This window comes from Nilaparvata lugens, chromosome 5 (assembly GCF_014356525.2).
Source record: "Nilaparvata lugens isolate BPH chromosome 5, ASM1435652v1, whole genome shotgun sequence".
Taxonomy (NCBI): domain Eukaryota; kingdom Metazoa; phylum Arthropoda; class Insecta; order Hemiptera; family Delphacidae; genus Nilaparvata; species Nilaparvata lugens.
In genome coordinates this window covers 23650622-23673672 of record NC_052508.1, presented here as the reverse complement: position 1 = coordinate 23673672, position 23051 = coordinate 23650622, and the positions used below count along the sequence as shown (strand labels likewise).

Genomic DNA, 23051 nt, shown 5'->3' with positions numbered 1-23051 from the left:
ACCTTAAGAAAATGGATCGTTACAACACGTATCAAGTTCAATGAATCACTACAACTTCAGATATTTCTCTCACGTGAAACGTTTGAGACGAAAATGTTTTTTCCCCTTTTAAAGTATATTAGGCCTATTTCAGAAAAAAATATCCCAAATCACTCAAAATTTGGTCTATGAAACTTCAACATTCAATGAAGAATCTAGAAAAAAGAAACGAATAGGTACTTTATTCTCGAAACGAAAACGTACTTCAGCAGTGTTAATTGAAATACCGAAATCGGAAACTCATATATTGATTTCTCTTTCCAAATAGCCTTATTCAAATGACTTAAATAGCCTTATTTATCTTTTAAATTTTACCAATTGAACAGAATTCTTAATAAGAACCACATGAAAATGATGTATCATGTTCTAGTCAAGTCAATCCTGCAGTTTGGGGAGGTTGTTTCAACTGTCATATTGCTGAATTATTTGTAGCACAAAAACTTATAATTAAAACTATATTAAGCAAACCCAGGCTCTATCCAACGGATATGGTTTTTAGTGATTTTGAGGTCATGACTATACGTCAATTATAAACCGTAATTGAGTACTTAATAAAATATAGATCCGATTTTCCTCTCACAATAAACTCTACACTTAATTATTATAATCTAAGGGCCACTGCTAACAAATATGTAACCTATAACACTAATATTGAATGTATAAGGAGGCAGTTAATTTACATAGGTACTAAAATAATTAACCTCATTCCAAATCACTTTCTCATGGACAATAAGATCAGCGGGAAAATTAAACTGGATATAAAAAACTTGACATACAGTAATTTCTTCTTCCATTTAGATATATGACTCGAGATTTCTGCTCCAGCATTGTTTTTTCTTTAGTTTTATCATTTTTCAGTGGACTCACTTACCTTTATTTTGAGTACCTATTCCTCTGTTTTCTTCCTTCCCCCCATTTCTCCCTTCCCTTTTTTCCTCATTACTTCTCTTCTCTTCTTTGCCTGCCTATTACATGGGAAACCATAGTTGGCTAGGTATCTTCCTCTCTTTTTTTCTCTTCTCCAACACACCCAACCACAAAGCCCATGGTTTTTTATATTTGCAACATTTTATTGTGTTTTATTTGTTTCTTAATTCTTTGTAATTTTGTTTTGTCTTGTTTTGTGTGTTTTTAATAAATTGAAATTGAAATTGAAAATTGACGCTCTGTCACCCTTCCATGGATCTTACCATGTTCAATATACGTAAGCCAGCACACATTTTGAAATATTAAATAAAAAGAAGACACGCTAACGTACTGTGGTTCATTTCGTTATCCCTTCAAGATAAGTACAGTGAATAATTTCATCCACACGTTGCAGTTCCAATCTATTTGAAATAATTGCTGTCGCTTGATACTCACGAACAATTTCAATGTTCAATTATCTTTTAAAAAAATTGATATTGAAATTGATATTTACTGATGGCATCAATAAAATGATGTGAAATGAACTATGAAAAATCAAATCAAAGAGACATAAATATAGAATTAATGAATTTAAACCTTTAATTCAAGGATTGACATATAAAAAAAAATATTATTGAATTATTGATAACGAAACAATTAAAAAATTTAATTTGAGAGCAATGAATCGTAGATGCTCTAAAAGCAGTCAATATATAATGCTGCTTATTGGTAGCCTAGTAGAGTTTTCAGCCTAAGTTGTTCTGATTACAAATGGAAGTGAATTTCTATCAATAAATGTAACTCATTTTCGGACAGCTCATAATAGTTGAAGCCAATAATAATAGTTAGGCTAATAATGATAAAATGTACTCACAACGACCTTACTGACTAGTCATATAGCTGAAGCCACCGACTCGGATTAATTTGATGCACGAATCCTCCAGATTTCGAGATAGATTAGACAACTTTCTTCTGCCAGATTAATAAGCCCTGCATCGGATTAGGTATGGTTTCCAAAGCAAATAAAGGCAGGAAACAAGCAGAACACACACACACACACACACACTCACACAGTCACATGTGGCCGTTACAGAGTAGGATTCACGCATGGGCAACAGACCATGGGCTACTTCAATTCAGACAGGACAGACCTTCAGTTCGACTCAAGAGTCGATAGTCGAGTCCCATTTTGATTCCAGTAGAGCAGTCCAAAAGAACATTAGTCCATTATTGGAGGAGGATTTCATAAATGATGATGAAATTACTACTTTTCCTGCGAAAAGTATCGGAAGCTGAAGGTACCAATCCATCTTTTCCAGCATCTATTATCCCAACACTGCTTCGACTAATGACTCGACCTCTACCGAAGTAATTTCTCCGACATGAGCATTATGTTGACGGTAACTGAGTTTCTTGCAACACATTTAAAGAAATAAATAAGACTCACGCGAGAGTCGGACCAGCGTGACCAGTTAGCAGTTACGGGTCGCAAGTGGGTGAGGTCCTGTTATACCATCGCACATTTTCTATGTCATTATTACAACAATTCACGGTAACTGATCAGGAGCTCTGATCTCTTCAAGCTGGATGCAAATATCAGCATTCATATTAGCATTTAGGGTAAGAAATGCAGAATGTTGATAACAGTCTCAATATTGAAATACTTTCGTAAAAAATAATTTTCACAATAAACAAAGGTTGGTGGTGTATAAATTTGAAAATATGAAGTGATGCGAAAAGGGGAGATAATATTAAACAAACCAAATAGAAACTGTAAGCTTAGTCACAGAGCTACAAAGCTTTGTTCGTGAGAAATAATTATGTCAACTACCCTACTTTGGATATTCTCTAGAGTTTGTGATTATTTCGTGAAAAACTAAAATATGTCTAATATTTGAAAAATGTTTAAAGCTCTCCATTGTCTATGTAAATCGGAATTCTTGATTGGACTTATTATATTTGATTCTGATATTGAAATATTAGGTGAAGTATTATCTTGTTAATTTAATATTGGCCTCACTCATTTCACTAATTGGGTCGTTATCAAAAAAGCGGCGTTGTTGGTTAGAACCTGCAAGTTTAATGTATGATTATTCATTTAAAAAGTACCAGTAACACTAACTTGTGAATGAATATTCTCATACTTAGAAAAGAGTTTCATAAAACTAAATCAGTTTTTGAGCCGTCGATATCGCTTATGTGGCCAGAGTTCAATTTCAAGTCCGCTCAACGTGAATTGTATCTAGGTAACTTCATTTTATCATGCATAAAAGGATCGTAGATTCATGTGAGCTACTTGAGTGCTAGGAAGTTTCCTGAATTATTATAAGATAAAGAGATATTCATCAGGAAAAGCTTCTTAAGAGAATTTGTTTCAATTATTAGAAGAAATTAGTTATTAAACAAATAAAATGTTGGTCGAATAAAAGATTTAACAAAAATTTTAAAAATTAAAAGATCGTTATGGTGTAGTATTAAAATAATGCATTAACAATGCAGACACTATTAAAGCAGCTCTCAAGCTCTCTTTTTCTTAGTTTTGAGTACTTGGAGATTCATTTGATAACGTCATCTCAACTCAGACGATCAAAATCGGTAATAACCAAATTCATTGAGTTTAATTGAGTAATGAAACATAATAACTAAAATTATTGACTTTCTCCATTACAAAATAGGACTTAATTCTCTCTCCAGTCAAGCTCGCTATGACTTTACGATCACTTAAGTGAGGGACACTTTGTGCAACAACGAATGAGATTTTCCATTTCTGTTACAAGACCGAGTTGCAACTAATCAAGTGAAGCGTCAGTCGTAATCTATAATCCAATTTGAATATTTCGTGTTGCGAAGTCTATTAGATTGTTTGTAACCTCTGTCGTATTACGGAACAGGGGTGACATGACATTACCTCAAAACCTTTCTATTAGAAACTTTCACGTAAGAAATGAATTGGAAATTGAAAAATAGTTTGGAGATTGATACATATGAAAGAAAAAGAAGAATGCAAATAAAAATAGAATAAGAATGCAATTGAGTATAAAAAAATAGTCAAAGTAGTCTTTCACGCTAGGAATGAAATAAAAAATAAGGAGACAAAGTGAATGATGGAAAAAAGGCTAGCTTCCAAAATCTTCAATCTCTGGAAGAAATTGAATCATCACAGGTGTTCCATCCACTCTGTTGTTTTTTAAGCAGAGAGAACGTGGAAAACGACAGGAAGCAAGACATTTAAAAATAAATGGGTCACTCGTTCTTGTCTTGGCTGCCGCCCTTTGCTATTCCTCTCCCATTCAAACTTTTCCTTTCAACTTTGTTCCCGACAGATAAAAACTCACTTCCGAAAGTTTTATTTCATACGTTTACAAGACCAGACCAAACCAGACTACTTTTAAAATATCTCGCTCGAATAGAGATGTACTCAACACTAAACTATGAACAATTGGATATTATTGCAGGCAAATTTATTCTCAACTTCAAGAGTTCCATGAACCTACAGAGAAGCATTTAACAAATAATGTCATTTAAATATTACGGTTAAATTTTATCTGTTTATACAATCAGTTGCCCTTCCATGCATTAGGCCTATATACTTTCCCCAACATCAGCATTACTTATGTTCGAGAAAGCGATTAGCGATGGATTGACGTCAATGACAATCTACTGAACCATCTCTTCCCCACCCAGAATTTAGGTGCATTCATAATAGTCGCTCTTCATACATTTCACTCTTTATCATGTAGTATGTTATTGTATCTCCGTTTGCAAAAATATCTATTGCAAATAGAACTTGAATAGGTTACAGGCTAATTTATATACAGAAAAAGGATGCCGCTACAAAGCTGCAATAGACTGTGCCATATTATCCCATGGAAATTCTATTCAGAAAATGAAAATAGTGAATTCAGTTTTATTGATTTATTATGAAAGGATTTACACATTCGAATTCTACATCACAAACTCTACAAAATAAACAGTAAATTATAAGTTTCAGAATATTTCTTCCATTTATCACATATGATTATTTATTTGATTGCCCCAAGTTGAATACTATAATAATTATAATTGACAAAACTTGTAATCCTCTTCGAAAAGTATCTCGAATGTAAGCAATTTGGCCAAACCGAGAGTAATTCAATCCGCCCGAGATAATCACGAGATTGGTTGGGTTGGTGGTGATTCGGTCACGAAACAGCAATTCCTGGACCTCGCTCACGTAAAGCGTGGGCTTCACTGTACAGTTCAATAACAAATTGCGGCGTCAGCGTTTCGGGTGACACGCTTGCTTGTGTGACCGGTGCCATTTCCGAACGAGTTGCGCCTTGCCGTGAGACATAGGCTACCCGGCACGCAATATTAGTGCAACTTCAAAACATTGCACCTGGCAATGCAATCGTTCAGGAATACTCATGCCACTCATGTAACTTCGTCAGTAGAGTCTCTATTGAAATTAATTATATATCTAATACTAGAATGATATTATCACATATTGACATATAATACAACAAAGTATAAAATTGATATTAGAAGTCGCAGACTGTTATAGTGTAAGGATACACTATAACATAGCAATCAACTTTTGTACAGGTAAAATTCAATTAAGAATCTCAGCAACCCATAATATTGATACATGCATACCCATGCATATTGTACGACATGAATTGTATGGAATCTTAATTCGCTCTCACGATAGTAATGAAGGAACATATTTTCAACTCAAGCAAGAGCATGAGTTACACGTGATTAAAATAGTATATGCTATTCAAGCAGTGAAGCATAACTTCTGGCCCGTTCTGCTCTATTAATGTTGTAAGTACAAATAATTCTTCACAGTTTGCAATGATGAGGACAAACTTGGAACTAATCACATGGAATCCTTTCAACAGGCTCAATTTTCTCTCAACCCTATCATTGTTCAATTTGATACCTAGATTTGATTTCCAAATATGCAACATTTGATAAAAACAGGAAGTTGAACATCATATTAAACTTCTCAGATTTATTTATTGAACGTGTTCTGGGAATTGATTTAATTTGGTTACAAGTACGGTACACACTCTGTAAGAAACTGTGCTAAGTCAACTTTTTAAAGAAGTTGTGCATTTTCTGCTCAGTCGGTCATTGCAATATTGATCGACCCAAAATTACCGACCCAATTCCCTCAGTAATCGGCCCAATATAAAAATATAGCGTGCTCTGAAAAGTAAATCGACAATTGTCAATTGAATGTTCTTTCTAATGAATATTTTATCAGTTGTGAAGGTCGCCGTATCGACTGAGCCATTTAATGCCTGAGTTCGTTTGAATTGGATTGGTGGGCATGTACTGCTCGCAAAGCTCTAAAATCGATAGGCATCAAATATTAACACTCAGCTTGCTTGCTTTCCCATTCCCCCACGAGGCACATCCAAAGCATACTCATTTTATCTTCATTGTTTCGAAAAAACACAGTGCACAGCTGGGGATAAAAGGTTTCCTACATTTTAACGACCAGTCTATTCCTTGAAATTTCCATTTTGTTTTCTATTAAATAGTACTTTTGTACCACTAGGTACTCTAGTAGATATAGTGATATAAAGTACCATGCTAGATTATTATTATCGTTATACTCTTTTTCAATACTTTGAATATTCAAGAGAATTCTTGAGTTTGTTGTTGAATGAATAATATTAAAGGAGGGGAGGGAATAATACGAAAGATAAAGGGAGCTTGAATTTCTAGCATGATTTCTAATGTTCTTTGTGTTATAGGTTTATCATTTTTATCATTTATCGCCTATCTATTCCAATAGCTTGATCAAAACATAATCAATTCTTCCAGTTTCTTGAAACATAAATAAGAAAATGAAGCTGTGATTTGAATTTTTCCTCTTTTTGGCTGACTCATGTTCTTTCTCACCTTTTCTCTTACCTGTTTTGGTTTCCATGCCTCCTCCTTATCTTTTGTCATTCTCCTACTCCTCCTTCTCCTCTTCCTTCTCCTACTCCTCCTTCTCCTCCTCCTTCTCATTTTTATATTATTTCTTCTACACTCTTTCTTTTTTCTCCTCCCCCATCCAACAAACGCAACATTCTCTCTCTTCACAACATGATTTATCAGCCTCTTCATTCTTTCCCGATTTACCTCCATTCGCTATTTGCTATGTGAAAAGTCTCCTCATCTCACTACCATCTAGAAGTGTGAACAGATCGAGCAAGTCAGTTTCGGTTTCGATCGATACCACTAATCAGGTCTAGATCGATATATGACAGCACATAGCGAGGAGGTTTCGTAGGAGGTGACAACGCGATTACGATACCTGTGAATGTAAGAATTCTGAAAGGGAGAGGTTAAATAAGTAGAAACGAATCGCGAAAACATCATTCAATAATAGCAGGAATTGGAATATATATGAAAGTAATCTGATATCGCACTCGAATCTGTTGAAAAATGAATATTTTTATTATATAATTATAATTCCAGACAGGATGAAAACCGTGTACTATTTTCATGACGGTCGACAGTTTCATCATTTTATCACTTATTTATGTTTTTTCTGACAAGAGTTTAATTATCAACGAACCGACGTACACTCTAGAAGATTCCCTTGAAGACTCTTGTCGTTATTTGAATAATTTCGTCATTTAGGTTATTCTTTTACCTTTGCATTAGAGCCTATTCTAAAATAAGGGCTATTTGTTGTAGACAACAGTTGCAGTCAGCCCGTTTCCGTTGACTTTTCGTGACGACGTAGAGAAAGTTTTCAATTGTTTAGGTTAGAATTGCAAATGTGAGCCTACTCTACACGTGCAGCTAGCCTTTCGCGTGCCATCCTCTGGACGAAGGCGAAGGCTTCCCGCCTGACGCCTGATGGTAGCAGATGACGAATGAGTTATTTATTACGATGCCATAAATATAGATGAAAGGGAAAGCTATACGAGTAACATCATTAAGTTGAGATGTGCTTTCGGAAAAGCTCGCATGTTGTAGGCTGTGTAACATCCTAGTCATGAATATTGTAGATGAGAGTTGTGAGATCAGACCTATTTTATGCGCAATTATTGCATGGTAGCTTGGTGAAACGGTCAGTCGTTGATGGTTGGTCTGCTGCAATCGAAGAGAAATCAATGGAGATGGAATTGTATCATCAGGAGTTGGATTTCACGTCTCCTCAATTCCTTAACAAGAATACACAGTAATAATCTACCTATACATTTGAATGAATGACACTCAGTATAGTCAATAGATTATGCTATTACAACATCACTCTAACCTTTCTGCCCTTTCATTAGGGTAAGGTTAAGGTATAACATAGGCCTGACTCTCAACATCATTCCTTCCATTATATTATAACGCCTACGGCATGAAGACAAAAAATTGATAGAAAACTGAAAAAGTAGGCTACCTGATATATATTATACTTGATATGTGCTCTTATCTGAGATTATTGAATTATATAGTATCATTAAGAGCCGGTTACCGAGATCGGGATTATGTAAGTTCTAAACTTTAAAGAGCTATAGAGTCAGAAAATTTGCTTTCCGAAACGGGGTGTAGTCGTAGTCAACGTTTAGATTAAATTTCAACAAATAGAAAACACAAAATAGAACAAAGAGGAAAAGTGTAAAGTATCAGCTATTTTGAATTATTTAGGAATGTTTCATTTCGTCAAGGAAAAACGTTTCCAATTGGGCCTATAGAAATGAGAAAATAAAGATTATCATATAAAAACTACGACTAAGCCCCGTTTAGGAAAGCCAATTTTCTGACTCCAGCTGTTTAAAGTCTAGAACTTATAGCTAAATCCCGAGCTCGGAAACAGGCCCTAAGATTATCTAAGCAAATACGATTAAGTATCCTTCAGCGTAATCGAAATTTGAAATGACTAGGCCATTATTGGTACTACAGTTTTACATCTAAGCCGGCCATCAGACATTCAAGAACTGATTGAGTACCATTGGAAAAATCCTCAGCAGGATGGTGATCAATCTCATGGGACAAACCTGAATGTTATGAGAGACAGTCTGAAGAAGCACCACAGTCACACTGACGTGAAGGACGAAGGCATTCCTTCCATCACATACGCACAAACTCATGGATCACGTGAAAAATATGCTCAGGGAAGTAGAAATTCAAAATTATTATTTTTGTTAAATGGATTAATGAATATTGTCATATACGCGTGTTAAGTTGATTATTGTTTAACAGCTTAAATCATGAATTATTATTGAGAGTTCTCTTTCAAAGCCATCATGATCCATTATCCTCATAATTCAGTGTAATAAAATGTTATTCTTCAAGCTACTTTCCAGAAAGCTCTCCAATTAAAACCGAATAGTTTTCGGAACTGATTGTTTCAATAGTGGTTACTGGTTGTCTTGTATAGCGTTCCTAGGACTTCTCATCCGATGAATTAAAAAACCAAACCAAGGTCGATAACTATTGTTATTACGTCATTATCGTTGTTGAATAATAAAACCCTGTCACGACTGCATGATCGCAAATTCTCTCTAAGCTTAAAAGATATAATCAATTAATTACGTTTCAAGTTGGTAGTACGATCCAAGGTATAATTCAGGCAGTTTTACATCAGGCAGTAATGTGAATATGCCTGTATTATTCAGAATCAAAATCTCTATCAATAAATTATCACTTTTCCCGTAGAATTCGATTAGAGAACTTTTCATGTATAAATTATAATGCCTGGAAAATTCATGATTATTGCATTAGTACTAAAATCATAAATATTTACTCAGATCTTGAGTCACAGGAATCAAAATATTGACTTCAGGACGGAATAGAAATTGTTTTCTTGTTTTATATTGTTTTGTTGCGAGTGATTCCATTTCTGTTATATCTGAGATTGACTCTGAAGTTTTGTTCAAGATTAAGTTGAAGGACTGGCTGATCGAAAAATCCTTTTACAGTGTAACAGAACTTTTTGAATTGAGCAATTTTTAAAATGATGTGATTCTTGTCATCTTGTCACCGAATTGAGTTGTTTTGTGACATTTTAATATCTTAAGATTTTTACAATGTAATTTATCAATGTGACTATGTATTTGATTTGTCAATATTGCATTATTATAATTGAAATCGAAATTGAACTCAACAATAATCATTATTGATAGACTATGCTATTTAAGTTACAATCAACTCTTAAATTTCTGAAAAAAGTGGTATTTATTAGTAATTACTAGTCTTTTTCACCAGAATAATTTAGTCTTTATTTAAATTAGCACTTGCTCGATTCATTCATATCCAAAGACTTGGTGCAAGTGTTACTATGAGTGGTACATACAAGTAAGTGTGTATGTGTGTGTATTCGTACTATGTCCTCACTGTGCATGGAATCTGTTTCGTGACTGTTGTCTTGGGACCAGCGACTTATATTATATCAACTGTTGATCAATATAAGTCGCTGCTTGGGACTTCTTATCTTGTCTTGGGGATGACTAACTTTGATGATGCTAAATGAGAATGGAAATATACCTTTGCACTCATAAATATATTATGTCTCATCTAAAGTATGTAAACTGTAGACAGATTTTCATTGAGAAAAAGGATAATCTTTCTTTAGACAATACAGAACCTCAAAAACGTATTACATTTCATGGATGATTAGAGGATTCATAAATCAATCATGCATGTGGAATCAACATGTCAAACTCGCTCAATGATAATTTTTGCTGATTGTCATTCGTAGATTGTCTCTTTGCACGAACTCGACTCTCATTAGCATCGACTCCAACATGAATATTTGATTGCTGCTCAGTACTCACCCACACTATGCCATCATAGATATGCACAGTTTATATTATTATCGGTTGATTTATTTGACTCTAGGTCTGTATTAAATTATTAATGCAGACATTCTTAAGAAGGAAGTTGCCTATTAAAAGTCAGTTGACGACTAGATCTTGTTGTTTGAGTGCTTAATATTCTCCTCGTGATCTCGAATTTCGTGAATGAAAAATTTGATGGTCCTATTCGAAGTATCGCTCACAATAATGAGATGAAGCTGCTCTTGGTATGAGATAGGAAAGACTAGAGACTAAAGACTAATGGATCAAGAGTCATGCTTTTGTCGGTGTAATTTTCTTTGAAAAATTTCACATTCGAATTTCTTCTTAGATGTGTTGGGAAACATTTCAGACGGCGAAGCCTGAGAGTTTAGTTGTAATCTCAGCAATATGTAGGTACTGTCCAACCAAAAAAGCGTGAAAAGCTGCACTCTTGAGTGCAAGCATCCTTTAAATGCCACCTCAAGTACATCTTTGATCTTCGAATTTGGTGAACATTCACAAACCCTTATGATCTTCGAATAAAATCATTCAAAGAGAACATGACGGGACAAGAGTCATGGATTCAAATTATTTCTGATTCCTTAGCTCTCAATTGTGCAATGTAATAATACTCACTCCCAGTTTCCAATTCTATTTGTATCTGGTGGAAGCAAATTGTGATAGTTCTCAATATTTTCAGGTTGTTTTGTTTCTGGTAGCTGGATCACAAGGCATATGGTTGGTTTATTTCTGCCGATTTGCTAAAAGTCCACTTGAACCACTAGAATTATTATTATGATCTCGAAGCTTTATTTTCTATACTTCAATCTCATCTATCAAAAGCTACTTGAAATCGTTGCAGGGCGGTATGTATGCTTCCTGTGTTACTGATTCACTGATTTATCAGTGAATTTATCTGCAAATGTAGAATTCGAACTTGATAATAGAGGGGCTTCAAATCATGGAGATCATTTAAAAGGCTCCAGGCAACTTGACCAATGTTCTAAAATAAGTGATGCCGAGGTTTGAGATAGACGCATCCACTACCCTGTTAATCACTAGTGCTTGAAAGGCTGAACTGACTCCTTTATTAGATACATCATAATCATAATCATCATCATCATCAGCATCATCAACAACTTCATCATCATCATCATCCACAACATCAATATCTGATCTCCAGCGCCATGTGTTTGATAGTCTCCAGCTCATCAGTGCAAGACATGCATTTAAAATAAAAACAAGAAGCTATTGATTTTTATGCTCAATTATTCTTTGTTGGAATGTATTTCAATCACTTCTAAGCTACATCACTTCTGAGTCAGTATTGGAGATTTGAATTCAACCTCAACTTGACAGTATAACTCTTGAATTTTTAAATCACACTTGTTAAGTCTTGATAATGTGTACATAATAATTATTAGATGCTCATAATTTAAGTTTCAAATCTGAATCTGTTCAGCATTAGTGGAAGAGCTACTAATGATTATCATGAGAAAACAACGGAAAAAATGAACAATTTTGTTAAAGAAGATTGAACTATTTCGTCTTTGATTTTCTTCGTGCACTCTACAATATAGTTCCTTGGCATCTCATACGTTATTTATGTAAGGATCAAGCAGTGAATCTCCATCATTAATGAAGTGAGACAAAGACAACGAATTTGAAGAAAGTACAGTATTAAAATATGAATTTGTGGAATACTGGAACATTACAATTACCTAATTGTAATTGGAAAATAACGTAATTGGTTTGACAGCTTTCGTTGATTTAATAAAATTGTTTATTCGTATCAATAATTTTTTGTGAAAGTTATTCATGCTCAATGAAAATTAAATACGGGAATAGTATTGGAATAATTAATATTGCTCAACCAAATAGATTGGTTTCAATATTGATGCGAAAATTAATAAATTATCTCGTTCAAACAGTCAACCACATTGAGAAAGAGATTTGATTATCGAGAATTGACAGTGCAGTTGTTAGTTTTTAGTATGCTACGATGAACATTCACCAAGAGCGGAGTAATGAGAATCTATTATGAAATGATTGTTGTCCATGATGATTATAATTTCTTATACTTTCTTCAAATTCGTACAATGATGTATTAAAACCATTAAGTAAAATAAAAAAAAGAATGATTCATCAAGAAAATAGTCTCGAACTAACTGCATATAGTCTCCTGAATTAGTTCAATCATGTTATTCAAGTTTAATAATTATCACATTTAGGAACAGAATAGTTTTGGGACATGCCTGTTGTTCTTTCCCGATCATTTTATTCATATGATTTGTAATTTTACCCACAGAAAATAAATCATTCTCAATTCATGTCGCTGATTTTATATTAATCTCATTGTCCAGATTAAATCAAATTGAACAACCCTTATTTTATAACCAACACGACTATTTTCTGGTATTCATCCCATTCTTGAATGTTTATTGATTAACACTTGAGAAAGGGATGAATACCCTAAAGTCGTTTTATCGTAGTAAGCGAAGTAATAAAGCTTTAAGTGGGTTGGCATTCGTTCTATGAAAGTTTTTTACGAGCAATAAGATTGTCATAATTTACAGTGATTATAATGGTTACAGTTTTTTAATACTGAATACTCAGATGTTTGGGCTAAAAATAAGGTATTTGATTTATACAAACTAAACTACAAAATATCATAGAAGATTTGAGTTTGGTTTTAAATTGAATTACATTTTGGATGACCAGTGACGATTCCAGTTATGTAACAAAATTGAAAGTTATCAATAATTTTAATAGATTGTCATTACCTAAAGGTCTTAGTAATCAAGCTTTATATCACACAAGTTGATTCAAAAGCCCGGGTATTTATAATGGTATTTTTTCAATTTCTCTGATGTTCGTTTCAATCATTTCAATCTTCAAACAAAACTCACAGCAATCGAGGAAATTCCATTTCTGAAACCAGTTTTTTAAAAGTATTTTGATTGAGCTTATTGAAAAGTTTAAATACAAAAAATCACTAGCACCCTTATTTTATAACCAACACGACTATTTTCTGGTATTCATCCCATTCTTGAATGTTTATTGATTAACACTTGAGAATGGGATGAATACCCTAAACTAGTAGTGTTGGTAATAAACTATAGTAAGGGTGCTACTGTTTATTTGTATTTATCAAATGCAATTTTTATTAATTCAAACATAATAATAGTTATTGAGTCATTGGAATGAACCATTACAATTTAATGAGAAATTTTAAATATGAGACAACTCATATTCAATTTCATGACCGCTAGTTGAACTTCTATTCACCTTCATCATGTGGAAAGAAGACTTGGCAACACTGTTAACTCACACAGTACACTGTGTGTAATTATAATTCATCAAGCGGTCTCAAAATAGAGCATTCAATTTTATTTCAATTATTGAATTCGTCACGACAGCCAATTCACCGTTCCATTTTATCCTTGTTGCTATTCCGATCCCTTTCTAGCTAATCTGGGACAAGACAGTGGGTGCATGTTAACAGCTTTGTTGTACGATTTTGATCAAGCGCCAGCAGCAGCCTCTAATAACACTGCACATTTGTCTGTTCTCTAGTCTGGTGAGATAAAAACGTTTTCGAAAACAGGATCGGAATCGTTGATCGTTCATAATATACAACTTACTGCACCTAATGGTTAGGATAAAATACTGTGGCTTATAGTGGTGTGTGAAATCTATTCATGTATCCCATTAAGTTCACACCATCTGTGTTGTGTTGTTTGAGATTCACATTATTGCTATCAATACCATCAGTAATCTATTTCTAGCATCTGTACTGGATTTGATTATTGAAATGATATTCTATTTGCAAATATTTAATATTAGAAGAGCTTATCAAACTTGTTTTGCAGATGAACTTGATTGTAAAATCTACAATGAAAGAATGGGCAGTAGCAGTCGCCAGTCGGCCATATTGAATTGATCATTGATGTCCCATAAAATCAATGTAAAAACATTAACAACATGCATTATTTCTGAACAAATCACGTCTACATGTTACATGAGATCTTTCTGAGAAAAATAATTAGATGGAGTCTTCTATGTAGCAGGGCAATGACTTACTCAAATTTTGAGTATTAATGCAAAAAAAATTCTAACTTCAAATAGTTTATTTCTGCTTATTTCTGCTTTCTTCTGATTATTGAAATGATATTCTATTTGCAAATATTTAATATTAAAAGAGCTTATAAAACTTTTTTGCAGATGAACTATTGTAAAAACTATTTTAAAAATTGAAGAAGTAATTGCCCTGGGGAACTTATAATTATATTTTCATTCCAATGAAATATAGAACGTGAATTCCTGATCATGAATGATAAAGGCATTATGTGTTCCAAATTATAACAGTATGGGACATAATTCAATGTGCCGACTATTAGCACCCACTTTTTTGAGGATCAACATTTTGTTACATGAATGTGGCTCAGTAAAAATCGTTTAAATGATCTTCGCTTCGTTTGAAAGTAACATTTAGCAATTCTTACGTTTTTAAATTCCTGACTCAATTCCCTGGTTTTTCAAGTAACATTGAGTTGTGTGGGATTTAAAAAAAATGAAATTGTTTCTATAAAATGATTATCGATAAATATTAATGTTGTGAACTCAAGAATGATGTATCGGACATCAAACAAGTAGTAGCTCTTGAAAGCTCAAAACGATTGATTAAGAATTTACATTCAGATTATTCTAATCTCCAATAGTCTCGTAGATAAATTTCTTCAATAATGATCACACATGTGTGATCACTATTATTAAAAACAAACATGTGTAGTGTGAGCAGTCTCTGATTATTCAGAGAATAATCTCTCTTCAATGAAACACATGCTGAGTCAGTAGCAGGTCCCTTGGTCCTTTCTCCTTGCCGAGAGAAGATGCAACAAAAAATCAGTGACAGATCTGGAGCTGGAAGAGACAAGGGTCCTTTTAAATGAGCGGGCGCCTGTTACTTGTGTTTTGATGTTCTGAAGGAGATGGCAGATGGGGAAGTGCGGATGAAAGCAAAGAGAAAGAGAGAGAGTGTTCAAAAACAACCGAGATAGAAGAGCAAAGTTAATAGGAATAGTGCAAAGAGGATGAAGAATGAAGAAGATACATTGATGTGGCGGATGAGTGTTGAGTGGGAGTGGTGGGGGGAGCCAGGTGCATGTTGAGTGAGCGGCGTCTTTCTCTCTCATCAGGTCAGTTCTTGTCCGCGAGTCGTGGAGTGCGGTTGTCTGTGTGTAATGAGTGCGGACGGGGTTCCGTACTATTTCAAACGTTGAATTGAAACTTTTCACGAACGAAACGAACTCGAAATCGACCAGTGTAACGAATATTATGGAATACGTCCTAGAATAGTGAAGGTTGTGACATCAAGCAAGCTGTTTGAGACATGTGATCACTGAATAGATGTAAGTACAGTGATGTTGTTTGTTTACAATTTAACGGGTTTGTTTAATAGAAGAAGAGTAGAACAATTGTTATGAACCGCAACAATTGATCAATATATTATGCTGAATTATCATTTCGACATTCTAGTTTATACTGAATGCACTATTTTACATTCTAGTTTGTATCTGGTTGGTAAACGATTAATATCTATCTACCAGCTAGTTTTCCCTATGTCCTGTGAGTATTGGGAATCTAGTGATGTATTTCTTCAATAATTTAGAATTTCTTCAATCACAGGCATTCCGAAACAAATATTGGAAAGAGAAGGCCCAAGTGATCTAAGTGATTGAGTGACCTGTCGGAGGGTTTCTGGGCTCCTGCGTCATAAAATTTCTAAATCATTGGCAATAACAAAGTTTCTAGGAGTGGAAAATCATAATAGAAATATGAGAAACCATGTGATTATCTTTTAAAAGGGATTTTTTCCTAGGACTAGCAAAAACTGCAGTAAACAATCTCAGGAGATAGCTAATCACAAATCGAATGTAATAGCTGAGGGTTTTCTGTGGATACGAATTATCAAAGATATATAACAATTCATGTCGTCGCTCGTCGATCTAGCTGAAGAGAAATTTTCATAACAATAGAAATTTTATTATCTTATTCTCTGCGATCCTAAAAGTGCATCGATCAACATCATTGAGGGGAGCTGTAGAATATCCTGGAATAATTCTGAACCAGAATTGTGAAAATAATTTAATCAATTTACATGAATCTGAGATTATTGATTTAATTCGTCACTCAATTGAAGTTTCTTCTGCTTTCATTACATTTCTATTAATATAGTTCACTCAAACTTTCCAAAATTCTATTATAAAAAAAAACAATCCATCTTTGCAAACTAAGCTCTCTCGAAGGTGCAATCTGTTGTTTGATGACTCTTTATTCTCACATTGATGAAGTGCCATTGACATTTTGCCCGTACAAGCTACAAGATAAGTTTAAACCTGTACGCCAAAGTATTTTTTAATGGTACAATGTCTTTCACTACTGAAAAAATGAGTAATATCTCAGACGTAACGTGAATCACAGGCTTGTATCTGCGGTGATATTATTTCATCTCTAATATTACTATCAAAGTGAATGCACGGTTGCCTAATCAACCCCTGATTAGTTCATTGAATGCGTTATTCACACCGAAATTCAAGGTTCATTGATGAAAGATAACTTGAATTATGAATTGTATCGTATCATTCAGCAAAATAGAATCCATATAGCAATCAGCCAATAAGAATGCGTTGTGGGCATGGACTGATACTGGGCACCTGAAGTGTACTGGCACGTGATTGGTCTCTTGCTAGAGATTAATCGGCATCCACCAATTGGAGAGGGACTGCTTCTGATATAGAATTCTAGAACTTGATTTGAGCATATAATATCAGAGAATTCTAGCTTTTACGACTTCCCCTTGACTACGTGAAGCTAATACTAGTTCTCTCGTACAAAGTATAATTACATTCATTGTTCAACAATAAAAAAAATGAAAGCGATAAATAATGGAAATAAAATAAAACGAATGTAGGTCTAATTTGAGAACAATTCTTTACTCGAACACCTAGTTATGAACGAGTTCATAAGCAGACTCCATTCTATACTCCTAGTCACAGTCATCAATGATTTATTGACAACTTCTGCTTGCTATTGTCTTAAGCTTCCATTATGATTCTTCATTTAATTCCTATAAGCAACTACAGCTCTTGTTCAGTTCTAGAATGTGCTACTAAACAGTATTGAACTCACAGATACTGTATATAGAACAAGGATGTATGAAGAAAATTATCCTAATAATTAAATTCTTATAGTATTTCTCCGCTAAACCTTATTATTTTGATTCTATAATCATTTTGATTCATGAGTTTCATTCCAGGAATGTTTTTGATTAAGAAATCTTTCGGAGTGTTTTTATTTTCCACTTCCAATCTTCCGATCACTCATTGAATAATAGGAGAAGAACAATCGAAATTGATTCATCAATGGCCTCTATTTGAAGAGTGTTATCTTCCGATATGTTCCAGTTCCGGTAGCCTACCTCAATTCCTGAAAACTGAAGATTATATAGGCCTATATCGTTATCAGTACCATTATTATAATAAACAATACTTTTTAATTTGACTGTTCTGCACGTGTTGTGTGATAACTTAAACAGTAAACAATCCAGTAATTTTTGTCAACTGCCAACAATCTACTTTTTAATTGATGGCTTTCAAAATGAAATCTGGTAATTCAAATTTCTTCGTGAATTTCTCAAATTGTGACTCCAATAGAAAAAATGGAAATTTCAAAACATTAAAAAATATTATGTGTCTTATATTACAATGTGTTAAAATGTAGTCTATGAGGCAAAAATATGTATTGATGTTTCTAAGAGTATAAAATCCCTAAAGAATCACCCAAATCTACACTAGTTTGACATTTCTCAAGTAGTTTATCTCTAAAATAACATTTTTGAAAAAATAAAACTGCCTTGTGAAAGCAAATTATTGATTTTCACATAAGTATTGCAATGTAAATTCAAAATTTTTACCTCATTTATATATTTTTGGACAGAAATTAAACTTTATGGACATGTTATTATGAATATATCGAATTTTGGGAACAGAATAGTTTTGGGCTATGCTATGCCTGTTGTTCTTTCCTGATCATATTCATAAGATTTGTCATATTGTATTGACACATAGATAAATAAATAAATATATATGTTCAACATGAAGGGTATTCAGAACACAACTCAAGATACAGACATGTTCACGTTCAGGCTATCCTACTTTTCTAAGGAAAAATCTTGCTTTTCAAAAATATTATTGGAACATCAAATTTTTAAAATTTATTCAATTTTGCAACATAATCGAATGACATAATCTAGTCATTTCATAACTTGATCCGATAGAGCAGATTCTAAATATGCACGCCTCTAATCCTAGACAAGAATTGGATGAAGCTTCTGTGAGGCCACTTATCTGTTTGAAATACGGGATGCTTCGTGATGAAGGATGATGATGATGTCAGCTCTCTCTAATTGTTTTGACAGCCTACCGTCGTCTCAGCCTTTTAAAAAATTAGCTTAAGAGGCTCTGGAAGTTCTCAAGATAAAATAAAGATAGTATCAAGATATTGTCTGCAACATACTTGATTGATTGACTCTTTTATAGTTTAAAACCATTTCTGTGATAAGGATGATTTATTTCTTTCGTCGTTCCTAATATGTTGGGACTACTGTAATGATAGAGCTTTAGGAAATATTCTTGTGAAAATTAAAGTATTGTTCAGTAATTCCATGATTGCTGAAGAATGAGTGGAATAATCTTGCATTGTTATAAGGAGATTGACTTTCATGATTTATGGATTATTTAAACGATTCAACTGACAAATTATAATTATATATAGACTGACATAGACGTTGTCAAAATACCTTCAACCCCCGCAAAAATTGAAATTCAAACATTTTTTTTATGCTAGTTTTGGATTGAATCCTATGAACTAACCTTTTCCAAAGTAGATTGGATATTTAATAAAATTTTCTCTTGTGATGGGGAAGTAAGAGTACCTCAACAGTTCAGGCGACTAATTAGTTGTATTATTACTGTATCGTTTAGTATCTTCATTTTTCATCTAGTAATTGATAGGACTTTCTTCAATACAACCTTGTACAGTTCACTCATAGTCTAGTCTAGATGGACTTATTGTAAACCTAACAATCGAAATTTCCCTTGCCCACACTATTAGAGATTTTAATTAGATATGCTACCTGTGAGAAAACCTCTACAATAGAACTTACAATATATAATAGGATGGAAAGTCATTCATGTGAAACTTTCACAATTAATTAAGCTAGAATATTGTGTATTTTATAAAACTTGCCCAACTAGGAGGTTCAATTATAATACATAGCTTAATTAATGCTTACTACAACAAGGCAGAAACAATACTGATAAGAAAGATTGCATAATACTAATAAAAGCATGTCATTTGTATTATAGAATTCAATAGAAATACGCTTTACGTTTGGCTATATCACTCTATCCCATTTTACTGTATCAATGTACGGTACAGTATGTAAATTCATGAGTGATACTCATGGGACATATTCTAATTTTCCTCACATTCCATTCACAACGAATCTCATTATTTATACCACCATATTCACTATGAAGTTACTGAACTCATCAACACTACGATAAATAGTATAACATATTATAATAAGGTGTAATTGGCCTTTCAAATCATCCGTTGTTTTCGTTGATTCCTTGTTTTTCACTATCAAGTACAAAGGTGTTACTAAGGTATGCAGTAAACAAGCCAATTTGTTGGGTTGGTTTTGAGATTTTGTATTGAGTTCTGTCAAAATGTCGGCTGTTGTTGCTTTTATTGCGATGTGAACCGGTAAGTTGCGGCGATGCAGTGATTGAGCGGTTGATGCGGGAAGTGAACGACCGCGAGGCGACCGAAAGAAGACACTGATGAAGATAGATTGTCCAAAATGCGCTCTGTCACTGCTGTGAATTATCTTCCTATACAATGCTAGCTACCTTTTCAAAATTAATGTTTGGCTCTAAACGTTTACCAACATCTTCCTATACAATGCTAGCTACCTTTTCAAAATTAATGTTTGGCTCTAAACGTTTACCAACAGTTTCACCGGTTATTTATTGGGATTGGGACGGACCGGCTTTTATTAATTCATGGTAATAGTAATAATACATCAACATTGGTAACAAAGATCAGCATTTTTCTTGCTTCAACATCATTCTTCTCAAATATGATTGATTCAGTGGTTGTAATAATTATATTTAAGCAGACCACCGTATCATGCAAATAAATAAATCTCATGGATTTAGAACACGAATAATTGCATTCAAACACAATGCGAATTGGCACTTCTGTTCATGAGCAGAAAGTCATAACTGCCACGTCAAGCATACCTTGCCATGTTTTTTTGTTGGTTATGTGTGAGTATTTTGAAACCCTGTATGGAAGGAAACTCAATAATAAGTTATAGCCGGCCAGTTGAACCGGCCACTTGAAGAATAGCAATTAGTTTATGACTGAAAGCAGGAAAAGGATATGAAAGTTTTATGTTTGTTAACTTAGATGATAATATAACATTACCTTTGGCATTTGAAAATGCATAATGGCCGAGTATGACCGAGACAGGTATAAACACTTGTCGATAAACAGGTAAATTATGATCATGTTTATCAGTTTAAATTTATTATTTATGTTATCAGCTATAAGGATACGGGCTTAAGTAGTTACAAAGACAACAGTCAACCTAAAATAGGCTACAATTATAATCTAGTTTTATACATATGTGAATCCATACGTGAAAAATACATCAGGATTGGTAAAGTATTGTACTCCAGTTTCAAATATAGAACGTGTATTCGTTACTTCGTAACGTAGGCCTATATTCAAAGTAATGTATGAAATATCGTTTTCCAAAGACCAATGTAGTTAGAAAATATGTTGTGTAATCCTTATTGAAATACAAAGTAGGTTTATAATTGTGAAGTGGATGGTTTTGTTGAAAATTTAAATTTATTACAATGTTAGGGATCATTATAATCAACATTAATAATATAAATGTATTCCCAACTTTATTACCTATGCATATCTTATTCGATTTTCTTTCTACTGCTCCCTACCACAAGTTACTTCTCTTCTTTTGAATAAGATAGAAAGACTACGTGTTTCAAGCAGGAAAAGTAAATTTAATGGATGTTATATGCTTGGTTGCGTAAGTGAAGTTAAGTGTACACAGTATCGTAAACTTTTTCAACTTGGAGCATTTTTTCTGTTTCATCAGTAGAGTTCGAGTCATTTATTTTCTGCTTGATGATAATTTCCCCTTTTAATAACCTAGGAAAACTCAAACTGATCTATACTTGTCTCAAACTTGACAAACATTTATTATTCAATAGAAAAACTTGTGAGTTAATGGCCAAGGGAACAACGAGAACAAGAATGGAATAACGAGATGTATCGTGAAAGATTCTTTTTTACATATTTTCGAATTAAAAAACGCAGTTTCAATTAAAAAAATTAAAAAGCGTGGGTCACTCCATATTTTCATGGAATAAGTAATGTGTGCGATAGTGCATACCACATTGAATTACAAATAAGTATTTGATAAAGAACAACAGAAAAGTATTATAAAATGAATATTAGTTACTTGTAAAATTGATGCTATTTTTAAAAGTAGTGGAATGTTTAGTGCTATATTCAACTCCATTGAAGTGGTTTTATGGAGAAAAGAATAAACATGAGTGTCCTATTCACATTGTGAATATAGTGTTCATTCTCTCAGTGAATTATTCTTGAATGTTTCATTCTTTAAGTGAAGCAGTGAAGCAGCATTGAAACTATTCGTTTGGAGTTCATTGAACCATTGAGTGAGTTAGTATACGTGTCACTACTTTTTTACAAGGGAAATTTCAAAGCCATGACTTTTTCCGCTACAATCCTTGCATTGGTCATTCGAATTTGACCCACAGACCGAGTCTAGTCCGTCGCACTACCCACATCCTCCCACACTACCATAAAATAGCGGAATGCGCCAAGTGAAGTCAAATGGCTCTAACTTAGTATAGCATAGCGTCAACGGTAGCTAAGCACAAACTTGCAAATGAATGAAACACACGAAACCGTTTCAGTAATGAGGAGCACTGCGGTGGTCTACTCGACCGATTCACGAATCGTTCCAAAATTTTGCTCATGAGACACCTCACCTGAAATAATAGCCTTGAAGCTATCTAGGTCACATTGATTTCACTCTAACCACTAGGTTCACTTAATTCATGTGGACAATAATATGACAGTAAAAGTATTATTGGATATTCCATTTTTATTTGAAAAATGCTACATTGTGATCTCTATAGCATCCATTTTATAATATTT

At 33.6% G+C, this 23051-nt stretch overlaps 1 protein-coding gene across 3 annotated transcripts in view; it reads left to right on the top strand.

Annotated features, from left to right (window-relative positions):
- The window catches only part of LOC111051723 (neurofilament heavy polypeptide), a 146283-nt gene that overhangs the window by 6982 nt on the left and 116250 nt on the right, over positions 1–23051 (top strand). For 2 of the 3 annotated variants that reach the window (XM_039427989.1, XM_039427988.1), the window contains exon 1: positions 15905–16117. The exons of the other annotated variant lie outside the window; for it this stretch is intronic. The gene's annotated coding sequence lies outside the window, so the exon portion shown is untranslated. Of the gene's footprint in view, positions 1–15904; positions 16118–23051 lie in introns of those variants that run through there. 3 annotated transcript variants of the gene reach the window in all.